The sequence below is a fragment of the Carica papaya genome, chromosome 3 (assembly GCF_054855325.1).
Source record: "Carica papaya isolate Zhongbai chromosome 3, ASM5485532v1, whole genome shotgun sequence".
Classification (NCBI taxonomy): domain Eukaryota; kingdom Viridiplantae; phylum Streptophyta; class Magnoliopsida; order Brassicales; family Caricaceae; genus Carica; species Carica papaya.
Window position 1 is genome coordinate 27,616,226 of NC_142311.1, and position 15,897 is coordinate 27,632,122.

A 15,897-nucleotide genomic window follows, 5' to 3' on the forward strand; every position below is an offset into this window, starting at 1 on the left:
AAACAAATGACGAGAAGGGAGAGTGAAAGAGAAGGGGTATATGTATTTGCAGTGTAAATGAGAACAGGTGCGATCATACCAGCACTAGTTCACTGGATCCTATCAGAACTTTGCAGTTACGCATGCTTGGGTGAGAGTAGTACTAGGATGGGTGACCTCCTAGGAAGTCCTCGTGTTGCACCTTTTTTTTTCAGACGGGGTGTAAAAAAATACGAGGGAGTACAGCGACGATCCGCTGGTTTATTCCCAAACGTGAGGCACGGTGCCTGGATATTTTACTTAATATTTTTTGCTTATTCAATTAAAGCCCATCACGTGATGAGAGTGTCATTACGAGCATCTTACATAGTATAATAACGAAAAAAGAGGTGCAGCGGGTGTTCCATTCATATAGGCATGAGTCGAGACACTAGGGCATTTCACTCGATATTAGAACTAGAAGCAGAGGTAAGGTACGTGCACGACGAAACAAATGATGGGAGGGGAGAGGAGAAGGAGTATATGTATTTGCGGCGCAACCCATGAAGGGTGCGGTCATACTAGCACTAGTTCACCGGATCCCATCACAACTCCACAGTTAAATGTGTTTGGGCTAGACTAGTACGAAGATGGGTGACCTCCTGGGAAGTCTTTTTGTTGCACCCTTCTTTTTACAGACAGGGCGTTAAACATTACGTAGGACTGGTGTGACGGTTCGCTTGTTCATTCGCAAACATCAGTCATAGCACCAGGCATTTTGCTTAATATTTTTTGGGTATTTAATTAAAGCCCATCACGTGATAAGAGTGTCATTGTGAGCATCTTAAATAGTAGAATAACAAAAAAAGAGGTACAGTGGGCGATCCGTTCATATGGGCATGAGTTGAGATGTCGGGGCATTTCGCTTGATATTAAAACTAGAAGCAGAGGTGTGGTGCGCGCATTGTGAAAGAAATGACGGGAGGGGAGAGGGAAGGAGATGGGGCATATGTATTTGAGGCACAAAAAAAAGGGCGCGATTATACCAGCATTAGTTCATCGGATCCCATCAGAACTCTACAGTTAAGCATGGTTTGGCGAGAGTAGTACTAGGATGGGTGACCTCCTTGGAAATTCTCATGTTGTACCCTTTTTTTTGTAGAGGACCGTTAAACATTACGTGGGACTGGAGCGACAGTCTGTCGATTTATTCGCAAATGTGAGTCACGGCGCCAGGGTAGTTTACTTAATATTTTTTGCGCATTCAACTAAAGTCCATCATATGATAAGAGTAACATTGTGAGCATCTTAAATAATAGAACAACGAAAAAACGAGGTGCGGCGGGCGATCCATAATTGGTGCGATCATACCAGCACTAGTTCACGGGATCTTATTAGAACTCCGCAGTTAAGTGTGCTTGGGTTAGAGTAGTACTAGGATGAGTGACCTGCTAGGAAGTTTTTTTTGCACCCTTTTTTTTGCAGAAGGGGCGTTAAAAGTAACGCGGGACCGGTGCGACGGTCTGCTGGTTCATTCGCAAACGTGAGTCACGGCACCAGGGCATTTTGTTTAATATTTTTTGCGTATTCAATTAAAATCCATCATGTGATAAGAGTGTCATTTCGAGCATCTTAAATGATAGAAACAAGAAAAATGAGGTACAACGGGCGATCCATTCATATGGGCATGAGTCGAGGCGCCAGGGCATTTCGCTTGATATTAGAACTAGAGCAGAGGTGAGGTGCGCGCACAGCGAAACAAATGAGGGGAGGGGAGAAGGAAGGAGAAGGGGAATATGTATTTACGGCGTAAACTAGAACGTGTGCGATCATACCAGCACTGTTTCCTCAGATCCCATCAGAGCTCTGTAGTCAAGCGTGCTTTGGCGAGAGTAGTACTAAGATGGGTGACCTCCTGGGAAGTCCTCGTGTTGCACCATTCTTTTTACATATGGGGCATTAAATGTTACATGAGACCGGAGCGATAGACTACCAGTTTATTTGCAAACGTGAGTCACGGCGCCAGGGTATTTTGCTTGATATTTTTTGTGCATCAATTAAAGCCTATCATGTGATGAGAGTGTCATTACGAGTATCTTACATACTAGAAAAAAAAAATGAGGTGCGACGGGCGATCTGTTCATATGGGCATGAGTCGAGGCACCGAGGTATTTCGCTTGATATTAGAGCTAGAAGCAGAGGTGAAGTGCGCACAGTGAAATAAATAACAGGAGGTGAGAGGGAAGGATAAGGAGAATATGTATTTGCGGCGTAAATTGGAACGTATGCGATCATACCAGCACTATTTCTCCGCATCCCATCAAAGCTCCGCAGTTAAGCATTTCTTTGGTGAGAGTAGTACTAAGATGGGTGACCTCCTGGGAAGTTCTCGTGCTGCATTCTTCTTGTTGCAGATGGGGCATTAAACATTACGCGAGACTGGAGCGTTGGTCTGTCGGTTCATTTGCAAACATGAGTCACGACGTCGGGCATTTTTCTTAATATTTTTTGCGCATTCAATTAAAGCCCATAACGTGATAAGAGTATCATTGCGAGTATCATACATAGTAGAACAATGAAAAATGAGGTGCGGAGGGCGATCCATTCATATGGGCATGAGTCGAGGTGCCGGGGCAGTTTTCTTGATATTAGAACTAGAAGCAGAGATGAGGTGCGTGCACAGCGAAACAAATGATGGGAGGGAAGAGGGAAAGAGAATGGGTATAAGTATTTATGGCACAAATTAGAACAGGTGCGATCATACCAGCACTAGTTCATCGAATCAAATCAGACCTCTGTAATTAAGCATGCTTGGGTGAGAGTAGTACTAGGATGGGTGACCTATTAGGAAGTACACATGTTGCACCTTTCTTTTTATAGATGGGGCGTTAAACGTTGTGCGGGACCGGAGCGACATTCGCCGGTTCGTTTGCAAATGTGAGTCACGATGCCGGGGCATTTTGTTTAATATTATTCGTGAATTCAATTATAGCCCATCAAGTGATAAGAGTGTTATTATGAGTATCTTACATAGTAGAACAACGAAAAAAGAGGTGCGGCGGGCGACCCATTCATTTGGGCATGGCCGGGACATTTTTCTTGATATTAAAACTAGAAATAGAGGTGAAGTGTTCGTGTATAGTGATACAAATGATCGAAGGGGGGAGAGAAGCCGAAGAGGCATATACATTTGTAGTGGGGAATGGAACTGGTGCAATCAGTCTAGCACTAATGCACTGAATCCCATAAGAACTCAGTAGTTAAGTGTCCTTGGAATCCCACTAAATCCTCGTGTTGCACCCATTTTTTTTCGGATGGAGTGTAAAACATTACGCACATCGGAGACACAGTCCAACAGTTCATTCATCGGTGTGAGTCTCGACGCTATGACATTTTGCTTAATATTTTTTGTGCGTTCATTTATAGTCAAACCACGTGATAAGAGTGTCATTATGAGCAGCTTACATAGTAGAATAATAAAAAATGAGGTGCGGCGAACGATCCATTCATCTGGGTGTGAGTCAAGCCGTCGGGGCATTTCGCTTTATATTAGAATTTGAAGAAGAGGTATGGGGTGCGCGCACAGCGAAAAAAATTTTAGGAAGGGGGAGGGAAAGAAAAGCAGTATATGTATTTGCAGCGAGAAATCGAACAGGTGCAATCATACCAGCACTAATTCACCAAATCCCATCAGAATTCTGCAGTTAAGCATTTTTGGGCGAGAGTAGTACTAGGATGGGTGACTTTCTGGGAAGTCCTATTGTTGTACCATTCTTTTTGCAGATGGGGTGTTAAACATTGCGCTCAGTGTTGGAGAATTTTGCTTAATATTTTTCGTCATTCAATTAAAACCCATCACATGATAAGAGTGTTATTACGAGTATCTTACATAGTAGAACAACAAAAATAGAGGTGCAGCAGGCAATCCGTTCATATAGGCATGAGTCGAGGCGCTGGGGCATCTCGCTAGATATTAGAACTAGAAGCAGAGGTGAGATGCGCGCGTACAGCGAAACAAATGACGAGAGGGAGGAGGGAAGCAGAAGTGGTATATGTATTTGCGGCGCGAAGTGGAACGGGGGCAATCATACCAGCACTAATTCACCGGATCCCATTAGAACTCCGCAATTAAGTGTGCTTGGGCGAGAGTAGTACTAGGATGGGTGACCTCTTGAGAAGTCCTCGTGTTGCACCATTCTTATTGCAGACGGGGCGTTAAATGTTAAAGCAGTACCAGAGCGGCGGTTTGTCGATTCATTCACAAACATGAGTCACGGTATAGGGGTATTTTGCTTAATTTTTTCGTGCATTTAATTAAAGCTCATCACGTGATAAGAGTGTTATTACGAGTATCTTACATAGTAAAACAACAAAAACAGAGGTGCGGCGGGTGATTCATTCGTATGGGCTTGAGTTGAGGTGCTGGAGAATTTTGCTTCATATTAGAATTAGAAGCAGAGGTGAGGTGTGCGCGTACAGCGAAACAAATGACGGGAGGGGGAGGGAAGGAGAAGGGGCACATGAATTTGTAGCATGGATTGGGATAGGTGCAATAAGACCAGCACTAATGCACCGAATCCCATAAGAATTCTACAGTTAAGTGTCCTTTGGTGAGAGTATTACTAAGATGGTTGACCTCTTGGAAAGTCCTCGTGTTGCACCTGTTTCTTTGCACACGAGGCAATAAACGTTACGCGCGATAGGAACCACGATTCGTCGGTTCATTTGCAAACGTGAGTCGCGATGTTAGGGCATTTTGCTTCATATTTTTCGTGTATTTAATTAAAACTCATCATATGATAAGAGTGTTATTACGAGTATCTAACAAAGTGGAGCAACAAAAATAGAGTTGCAGCGGGCAATCCATTCATATGGGCATAAGTCGAGGCACTGGGGCATTTCACTTGATATTAGAACTAGAAGCAGAGGTGAGGTGTGCACGCACAACGAAACAAATGACGGGAGGAGGTAGGGAAGGAGAAGGAGTATATGTATTTGCAGTGCAAATAGGAGTGGGTGAGATCCTACTACTACTTCTTCACTGGATCCCATTAGAACTCCACAGCTAAGCATGTTTGGGTGAGAGTAGTATTACGATGGGTGATCTCCTGGGAAGTTCTCGTGTTGCACCCTTCTTTTTGCAGATAGGGTGTTAAACATTACGCGGGACCGGGGCGACGATCCACCAGTGCATTCGCAAACGTGAGTCACAGCGCTGGGGCATTTTGCTTAATATTTTTTGTGCATTCAGTTAAAGCCCATCACGTGATTAGATTGTCATTGCGAGCATCTTACATTGTAGAACAACGAAAAACAAGGTGCGGCAAGTGTTCTATTCATATGGATATGAGTCGAAGCACCGGGACATTTCGCTCGATATTAGAACTAGAAGCAGAGGTGAGGTGTGCGCACAACGAAACAAATGACGGATGCACTGGATCCCACCAGTACTCCGTCTTATAACGTGCTTGGGTGAGAGTAGTACTATGATGGGCGACCTCTTGGATAGTCCTCGTGTTGTACCCGTCCTTTTCTGGACAGATGTTAAACATTATTCACAACGGGAGACACAGTCTGTCGGTTCATTCACCGACATGAGTGGCCGCGCCGGGATATTTTACTTAATATTTTTCCTACATTTATTTATACTCCATCACTAGATAAAAGTGTCATTACGAGTATCTTACATAATAGAACAATGAAAACTAAGGTACGGCGGGCAGTCCGTTAATTTAGGCGTGACATGAGGCACCGGGGCAATTCGCTTGATATTAGAAATAGAAGTAGAGGTGAGGTATGCGCACACAGTGAAATAAATGATGGGAGGGGGGAGGGAAGGAGAAAGGGCACATGCATTTGCAGCGCGAAGTGAGACGGATTCGATCGTACCAGCACTAATGCACCGAATCCCATCAGAACTCTTCAGTTAAACGGTCTTGGATGAGAATAGTACTAGGATGGGTGAGCTCCTAGAAAGTCCTCGTGTTGCACCCGTCTTTTTGCAGACGGGGCATTAAACGTTATTCATGACCATAGCCATGGTCCACTGGTTCATTTGCAAACATGAGTCACGGTACCGGGGCATTTTGCTTAATATTTTTTGTGCATTCATTTATAGTCCACCACGTGATAAAAGTGTCATTACAAGCATCTTACATAGTATAACAACGAAAAACAAGGTATGGGAGGTAGTCCATTCATCTAGGCATGAGTTAAGGCATCGTGACATTTTGCTTGATATTGGAACTAGAAGCAGAGGTGCGGTTTGCGTGCACATCAAAACAAATGATGGGAGGGGTGATGAGAGTATGGGTACATGCATTTGAGCGCAAAATTGGAATGGTGCAATCATACCAAAAGTAATGCACTGTATCCCATAAAAACTCCCCAGTTAAATGTGGTTGGGCGAGAGTAATACTAAGATGGGTGACCTCCTAAGAAATCCTCATGTTGCACCCATCTTTTTAGGGACAGGGCGTTAAACGTTATGCGCGACCAGAGCCACGGTCTGCTATTTCATTCACTGTGATAAAAGTGTCCTTACTAGCATCTTAAATAGTATAACAAAAAGATAGATGTACAGTGAGTTGTCCGTTCATCTGGGCGTGAGTCGAGGTGCCATGACATTTTACTTGATATTAGAACTAGAAGCAGAGGTGCAGTACGCGGGCACATCAAAATAAGTGATGGGAGTGGGGAGGGAAGGAGTAGTGGTACATGTATTTGAGCCCAAAATTTGAAGGGTGCGATCATACCAAAAGTAATGCACCGGATCCCATAAGAACTCCTCAGTTAAGCATGCTTGAGCGAGAGTAATACTAAGATGGGTGACCTCCTAGGAAATCTTCGTGTTGCACCCATCATTTTGGGGATGGGGCATTAAATGTTACGTGTGACTAGAGCCACAGGCTGCCAGCGTGAGTAAAGGCGCCAGGGCATTTTGCTTAATATTTTACGTGCATTCATTTATAGTCCACTACGTGATAAGAGTATAATTACAATTATTTTACATAGTAGAAGAATGAAAAATGAGGTTTAGCGGGTGGTCCGTCCATCTAGGTGTGAGTCGAGTCATCGAAGCATTTCACTTGATATTAAAACAAGAAGCAGAGGTGCGGTTATCGCGCACAGTGAAACAAATGACAGGAGGGGGGAGGAATAGAGAAGATGTAAATTTATTTGCAGCACATAATGGAACAGGTGTGATCATACCAATACTAATGCACCGGATCCCATCAGCACCCCATAGTTAAGCGTGCTTAGGCAAGAGTAGTACTAGAATGAGTGTGACCTCCTACAAAGTCCTCATTTTCCACCCGTCTTTTTAAAAATGGGGCGTTAAACGTTACACGTGACTGGAGCCATAGTCCATCAGCGTGAGTTGCACCACTGGAGTATTTTGCTTAATATTTTTTGTGCATTCATTTATAGTCCACCACGTGATAAGATTATCATTACGAGTATCTTACATAGTAGAACAATGAAAACAGAGGTGCAGCGGGAAGTCCGTTATCTGAGCGTGAGTCGAAGCACCGGGGTATTTCGCTCTATATTAGAACTAAAAGCAGAGGTGCGGTATGCGTGCATAACGAAACAAATGACGGTAGGGGGGAGGGAAGGAAAAGGGGTATATGTATTTGCAGCGCGAAATGGAACGGGTGCGATCATACTAGCACTAGTTCACCGGATCCCATCAGAACTCCACAGTTGAGCGTACTTTAGAGATAGTAGTACAAGGATGGGTGACCTCCTAGAAAGTCCTCGTGTTGCACCCTTCTTTTTACAGACGGGGCGTTAAACATTACACAGGACTAGAGCGACAATCCACCGATTCATTCGCAAACATGAGTCATGGTGCCAAAGCATTTTGCTTACGTACATTCAATTATAGTCCACGACGTGATAAAAGTGTTATTATGAGTATGTTACATAGTAGAACAACAAAAACAGAGGAGCAGCATGCGATCCGTTCATATGGGCATGAGTCGAGGCACCTGGACATTTCGTTTGATATTAGAACTAGAAGCAGATGTGAGGTGTGCGCACACATCGAAGTAAATTATGGGAGGGGGGAGGGAAGGGGAAGGGGAAAATGCATTTGTAGAGCAGAATTAGACGGCTGCAATCAGACCAGCACTAATGTACCGAATCCCATAAGAACTCTACAGTTAAGTGTCCTTGGGTGAGAGTAATACTAAGATGGTTGACCTCCTGGGAAGTCCTCGTGTTGCATCTATTTTTTTGCAAATGAGGAATTAAACATTACGCACGACTGGAACCACAGACCGCTGGTTTATTCGCAAATGTGAGTCACGGCACCAAGGCATTTTGCTTAATATTTTTCATGCATTTATTTATCGTCCACCATGTGATAAGAGTGTCATTACGAGCATCTTACATAGTAGAAAAATTAAAAACGAGGTGAGGCGAATGATCTGTTCATCTTAGCGTGAGTTGAGACAGCAAAGTATTTCGTTTGATATTAGAATTAGAAGCAGAGGTGCAGTGTGCGCGCACAACGAAACAAATGACGGGAGGGGGGAGGGAATGAGAAGGGGTATATGTATTTGTAGCGCGAAATAGAACGGGTGCAATCATACCAACACTAATTCACCGAATCCCATCAAAACTCCCTAATGAAGCGTGTTTGGGCGAGAGTAGTACTAGGATGGGTGACCTCCTGGAAAGTCCTTATGTTGCACCCTTCTTTTTATAGACAGGGCGTTAAACGTTACGCATGACCGAGCGATGATCCGCCAGTTCATTCGCAAATGTGAGTCACAACGCCGAGGCATTTTGTTTAATATTTTTTTATGGATTCAATTATAGTCCATCATGTGATAAGAGTGCTATTACGAGTACCTTACATAGTAGAACAACAAAAATAGAGGTGCGGTGGTCGATTCGCTCATATGGGCATGAGTCGAGGCGCCGGGGCATTTCGCTTGATATCAGGACTAGAAGCAGAGGTGAGATGTTCGCGCACAGCGATACAAATAATGGGAGGGGGGAGGGAAGGAGAAGGGGTATATGTATTTACAGCAGGAATTAGAACGGGTGCGATCATACGATCGCTAATACACCAGATCCCATTAGAACTCCATAGTTAAGCGTGCTTGGGCAAGAGTAGTACTAGGATGGGTGACCTCATAGAAAGTTCTCGTGTTGTTCCATTTTTTTAGCAGACGGGGTGTTAAACATTACGCGGGACCATAGGACGGTCTGCCAGTTTATTCGTAAATGTGAGTAACGGCACCAGGGCATTTTGCTTAATATTTTTCGTGCACTTAATTATAACCCACCATGTGATAAGATCTTTATTTTGAGTATCTTACATAGCAGAAAAAAGAAAACAGAAGTGCGGCGGGCGATCCGTTCATATGGGCATGAGTCAAGGTGCCGGGGCATTTCGCTTGATATTAAATCTACAAGCAGAGGTGAGGTGTGCATGCATAACGAGACAAATGATGAGAGGGGGAGGGAAGGAGAAGGGGCACATGCATTTGTAGCACAAAATGGGACAAGTGCGATCGTACCAGCATTAATGCATCGGATCCCATTCGAACTTGTTGCTAAGCGTGCTTGGGCAAGAGTAGTACTAAGATGGGTGACCTCCGGGGAAGTCCTTGTGTTGTTCCATCTTGTTGTCGATGCAGCGTTAAATGTTCGCGCGACTGGAGCCACGGTTCGCTGGTTCATTCGTAAACGTGAATCGTGGAGCCGAAACATTTTGTTTAATATTTTTCGTGCATTCATTTATAGTTCACCACATGATAAGAGTGTCATTACGAAAATCATAAATAGTCGAACAATGAAAACAGAGGTGCAGTGGGGGGGTCCGTACATCTATGCTTCAATCGAGGCATTTGGCCTAATATTAGAACTAGAAGCAGAGGTGAGGTGTGCGCACACAGTGAAACAAATGATGGGAGAAGGGAGCGAAGGAGAAGGGGCACATGCATTTGTAGTGCGAAATAGGACGGATGCGATCATACTAGCACTAATGCACCGGATCCTACCAGAACTCTGTTGTGTAGCGTGCTTCGGCGAGAGTAGTACTATGATAGGTGACCTCCTGAAAAGTCCTCATGTTGTACCCGTCCTTTTATGGATAGGTGACCGAAGACACGGTTCGCTGGTTCATTTGCTGACGTGAGTCACGGCGCTAGGATATTTTGTTTAATATTTTTCGTGCATTAATTTATACTTCATCACTAGATAAGAGTGTCATTACAAGTATCTTACATAATAGAACAACAAAAATAGAGGTGCAGAGGGCAGTCTGTTCATCTGGGCGTAAGTCGAGGTGTTGTGGCATTTCACTTGATATTTGAACTAGAAGCAGAGATACGGTGTGCACGCACATTGAAGCAAATGATGGGAGAGGGGAAGGAAAGAGTAGGGGTACATGCATTTGATCGCAAAATTGAAAGGATGCGATCATACCAACACTAATGCACTGGATCCCATCAGAACTCCCTAGTTAAGCATGCTTGGGTGAGAGTAGTACTAAGATGGGTGACCTCTTGGAAAATCCTCGTGTTGTACCCATCTTTTTGGGAATGGGGCGTTAAACGTTACGCAAAACTGGAGCCATGGTCCGCCATTTCATTCATAGCAATAAGAGTGTCTTTATTAGCATCTTAAATAGTAGAAAAACAAAAATAGATGTATTTCCAGAACACCAACAAGAGCAAGTTGATTCAAAAAATCGAAAAAATAAAATTCAGTTTTTATTCGATGTGGTTCTAACTAATCCCAATGATCAAACGAATTTTGTTGGAATAAAAGAAATTAGTAAAAAGTTCCTTATTGGTCATACAAATTAATCGACGATTTAGAACAACTGGAGGGGGAAAATGAAGAAAACGTGACAGTGGATCCTCAAATTCGTTCAAGAAAAGCCAAACATGTAGTGATTTTTACTGATAACCAACAGAATAACGATATTTATACTAACATCAAAGATACTAATAATTCTGATGAAAGAGATGAAGTAGCTTTGATACATTATTCACAACAATCAGATTTTCGTCGAGACATAATCAAAAGATCCATGCGTCATTCATCTAGGCATGAATCTAGGCGATAGGGCATTTCGTAAACGTGAGTTCATTCGCAAACGTGAGTCACGGCGCTGGGGCATTTTGCTTAATATCTTTCATGAATTGAACTAAATCTCATCACGTAATAAGAGTGTTATTGGGAACATCTTACATAGTAGAACAATGTAAAATGAGGTGCGGTCGGCGTTCCGTTCATATGGGCATGAGTCAAGGCACCAGGACATTTTGCTTGATATTAGAACTAGAAGCAGAGATGAGGTGTGCGCACAGCGAAATAAATGACGAGAGGGAAGAGAGAAGGAGAAGGGGTATATGTATTTGCACTGTAAACTAGAACGTGTGCGATCATACAAGCACTAGTTCACCGGATCCCATCAAAACTATACAGTTTAGCATCCTTGGGCGAGAGTAATACAAGGATGAGTGACCTCTTGGGAAGTACTCGTGTTGAACCCTTCTTTCTGAATATGGGGCGTTAAACGTTACACGGGACCGGAGCGACTATCTGCCAGTTCATTTGCAAACTTGACTCACGGCACCGGGGTATTTTACTTAATATTTTTTGCGCATTCAATTAAAGCCCATCACGTGATAAGAGTGTCATTGCGAGCATCTTACATAGTAGAACAACGAAAAATGAGGTGCGGCAGGCATTCAATTCATATGGGATGAGTCGAGGCGTCGGAGCATTTTGGTTGATATTACTACTAGAAGCAGAGGTGAGGTGCGCGTACAGTGAAACTAATGATGGGAGGGGAGGGGAAAGGAGAAGGGGCATATGTATTTGAAGGACAAACAAGAAAGGGTGCGGTCAAACCACCACTAATTCACTGGATCCCATCAGAACTCTACAGTTATGCGTGCATGGGTGAGAGTAGTACTAGGATGGGTGACCTCCTAGGAAGTCCTCGTGTTGCATCGTTCTTTTTTTCAGATAGGGCGTTAAACGTTACATAGGACCAAAGCAACGGTCCGCCGGTTCATTCGCAAATGTGAGTCACGGCGCCGGGGTATTTTGCTTAATATTTTTTGTGCATTCAATTAAAGCCCATCACGTAATAAGAGCGTCATTACGAGCATCTTACATAGTAGAACAACAAAAAATAAGGTGTGGTAGGTGATCCGTTATATAGGCATGAGTCGAGGCGTCTGGGCATTTCGCTTGATATTAGAACAAGAAGTAGAGGTGAGGTGCGCGCATAGCGAAACAAATGACAGGAGGGGAGAGGGAAGGAGAAGGGGCATAAGTATTTGTGGTGCAAACAATAAAGGGTGCGATCATACCAGCATTAGTTCACCGAATCCCATCAGAACTCTACAGTCAAGTGTGCTCGGGCGAGAGTAGTACTAGGATGGGTGACCTCCTGGGAAGTCCTCATGTTGCACCCTTTTATTAAAAAATGTGGCGTTAAAAGTTACGCGGGACCGGAGCGACGGTTCACCGGTTCATTCGCAAATGTGAGTCACGACACCGGGGTATTTTCCTTAATATTTTTTGCCCATTCAACTAAAGCCCATTACGTGATAAGAGTCTCTTTGCGAGGATCTTACATAGTAGAACAACAAAAAATGAAGTGCGGCAAGTGTTCCGTTCATATGGGCATGAGTTGAGGCACCGAGGCATTTTGCATGATATTAGAACTAGAAACAGAGGTGAGGTGCGCACACAGTGAAACAAATGACGAGAGAGGAGAGTGAAGGAGAAGGGGTATACAAACTAGAATTTTTGGGATCATACCAAAATTAGTTTATCGGATCCCATCAGAACTCTGCTTTTAAGCGTGCCTGGGCGAAAGTAGCACTAAGATGGGTGACCTCCTGGGAAGTCCTCATGTTGGACCATTCTTTTTGCAGACGGGATGTTAAATGTTACGTGGGATTGGAGTGATGTTCTGCCAATTCATTCGCAAACGTGAGTCACAGCACTGGGAAATTTTGCTTAATATATTTCACGCATTCAATTAAATCCCATCACGTAATAAGAGTGTTGTTGCGAGCATCTTATATAGTAGAACAATGTAAAACGAGGTGCGGCCGACGTTCCGTTCATATGGGCATGAGTCGATACACCGGGGCATTTCGCTTGATATTAGAACTAGAAGCAGAGATGAGGTGCGTGCACAGCGAAACAAATGAGGGAGGGGAGAGGGAAGTAGAAGGGGTATATGTATTTGCGGCGCAAACTAGAACGTGTGCGATTGTACAAGCACTAGTTCATCGGATCCATCAAAACTACGCAGTTTAGTGTGCTTGGGCGAGAGTAGTACAAGGATGAGTGACCTCTTGGGAAGTACTCATGTTGAACCCTTCTTTCTAAAGATGGGGCGTTAAATGTTACGCGGGACCAGAGCAACGATCCACCAGTTCATTTGCAAACGTGACTCATAGTACCGAGGCATTTTGCTTAATATTTTTTTCGCATTCAATTAAAGCCCATCATTTGATAAGAGTGTCATTGCGAGCATCTTATATAGTGGAACAACGAAAAATGAGGTACGACCGATGTTCTGTTCATATGGGCATGAGTAGAGGTGCCGGGGCATTTCGCTCTATATTACAACTAGAAATAGAGGTGAGGTGCGCACATAAGGAAACAAATGAGGGGAAGGGAGAGGGAAGGAGAAGGGGTATATGTCTTTGCGGTGCAAACTAGAAGGGGTGTAATCATACCAGCACTAATTCACCGGATCTAATCAGAACTCTCCAGTTATGCGTGCTTGGGCGAGATAGTACTAGGATGGGTGACCTCTGGGTAGTCCTCATGTTGTACCCTTCTTTTTACAGACGAAGCATTAAACGTTACGTGGGACCGAAGCAACGGTCCACCGGTTCATTCGCAAACGTGAGTCACTGCGTAGGGGCAATTTACTTAATATTTTTTGTGCATTAAATTAAAGCCCATCACCTGATGAGAGTGTCATTGCAAGCATCTTACATAGTAGAACAACGAAAAATGAGGTGCAATCGGCATTCCGTTCATATGGGCATGAGTTTAGGCACTTGGGCATTTTGCTCGACATTAGAACTAGAAGAAGAGGTGAGGTGCGCGCACAATGAAACAAATGACGGGAGGGGATAGAGAAAGAGAAGGGGTGCGGTCATACCAACATTAGTTCACCGGATTCTATCAGAACTCTGCAGTTAAGCGTGTTCAATCGAGAGTAGTACAAGGATGGGTGACCTCTTAGAAAGTACTCTTGTTGCACCCTTCTTTTTATAGACGGGGCGTTAAACGTTTTCCAGAACCAGAACGACGATCCGCCAGTTCATTCGCAAATGTGAGTCACGGCGCCGGAGTAATTTGCTTAATATTTTTTGCGCATTCAATTAAAGCCCATCACGTGATAAGAGTGTCATTGCGTGTATCTTAAATAGTAGAATAACAAAAAACGAGATACAGCGCAATCCGTTCATATGGCCATGAGTCGAGGTGCCAGAACATTTCACTTGATATTAGAACTAGAAGCAGAGGTGAGTTGCGCGTAAAGCGAAATAAATGACGAGAGGGGAGAGGGAAGGAGAAGGGGTATACGTACTTGCGGCGCAAACTAGAATGGGTGCATCATACTAGCATTAGTTCACCGGATTCCATCAGAACTCTGCAGCTAAGCGTACCTAGGCGAGAGTAGTACTAGGATGAGTGACCTGCTGGGAAGTCCTCGTGTTGCACCATTCTTTTTGTTACACGAGACCGAAGCGACGGTTCGTCGGTTCATTCGCAAACGTGAGTCACGGTATTGGGGCATTTTGCTTAATATTTTTCGCGCATTCAATTAAAGCCCATCACGTGATAAGACTGTCATTGCGAGCATCTTATATAGTAGAACAACAAAAAATGAGGTCCGACGGGTGTTCCGTTCATATGGGCATGAGTCCAAGTGTCAAGCTATTTCGCTCGATATTAGAATTAGAAGTAGAGGTGAGGTGCGCGCACTGTGAAATAAATGACGAGAAGGGAGAGGAAAGGAGAGGGGTGTATATTTTTGCAGTGCAAATTAAAACGGGTGGGATCATACTAGCACTAGTTCATTGGATCCCATCAGAACTCTGTAGTTAAGTGTGCTTGGAAGAGAGTAGTAGTTGGATGGGTGACCTGCTGGGAAGTACTCGTGTTGCACCCTTCTTCTTGCAGATGGGGCGTTAAACATTATGCGGGACCAAAGCGACGGTACGCCGGTTCATTCGCAAAGGTGAGAAAAATGACGAGAGGGGGGAGGGAAGGAGAGAAGGGATATATATATTTAAAGCTCAAATTTGAATAGGTTTGATCATACCAGCACTAATTCACTGGATCCCATCAAAACTCCACAGTTAATCCTGCTTCGACGAGAATAGTACTAAGATGGGTGACCTCTTAGGAAGTCCTCGTTTTGCACACTTCTTTTTGCAGACGGGGTGTTAAATGTTACGTGGGATCGAAGCGACAGTCCACCAGTTCATTCGCAAATGTGAATCACGGCGACAGAGCATTTTGCTTAATATTATTCGTGCATTCAATTATAGCCCACCACGTGATAAGAGTATTGTTACGAGTATCTTACATAGTAGAACAACGAAAAAAGAGGTACAGCAGGTGATCCATTCATCTGGATGTGAGTCAAGGCGCTAGGGCATTTTGCTTGATATTAAAACTAGAAACAGAGGTGAGGGGTACATCTACAGTGATATCAATGATCAGAGGGGGGAGGGAAGTCAAAATGGCACATGCATTTGTAGGGGGTAATGGGATGGGCGCGATCAATCCAGCACTAATGCACTGAATTCCATAAGAACTCTATAGTTAAGTGTCCTTGGAATCCCACTGAATCCTCGTATTGCACCCGTCTTTTTTTAGATAGAGTGTTAAACATTATGCGCGATAGGAGATGCGATC

The 15,897-nt window shown here is 43.9% G+C and overlaps 7 pseudogenes; all 7 read left to right on the forward strand.

Annotated features, from left to right (window-relative positions):
- Window positions 1-65: 65 nt before the first annotated feature.
- Window positions 66-184, forward strand: LOC148267458 (5S ribosomal RNA; annotated as a pseudogene).
- A 1,595-nt stretch (window positions 185-1,779) lies between these two features.
- On the forward strand, window positions 1,780-1,898 carry LOC148267459 (5S ribosomal RNA; annotated as a pseudogene).
- Window positions 1,899-4,035: 2,137 nt separating this feature from the next.
- Window positions 4,036-4,154, forward strand: LOC148267460 (5S ribosomal RNA; annotated as a pseudogene).
- Window positions 4,155-6,699: 2,545 nt separating this feature from the next.
- LOC148267461 (5S ribosomal RNA) lies at window positions 6,700-6,818 on the forward strand (annotated as a pseudogene).
- Window positions 6,819-10,390: 3,572 nt separating this feature from the next.
- LOC148267462 (5S ribosomal RNA) lies at window positions 10,391-10,509 on the forward strand (annotated as a pseudogene).
- Window positions 10,510-11,827: 1,318 nt separating this feature from the next.
- On the forward strand, window positions 11,828-11,946 carry LOC148267463 (5S ribosomal RNA; annotated as a pseudogene).
- A 348-nt stretch (window positions 11,947-12,294) lies between these two features.
- LOC148267464 (5S ribosomal RNA) lies at window positions 12,295-12,413 on the forward strand (annotated as a pseudogene).
- Window positions 12,414-15,897: the final 3,484 nt, after the last annotated feature.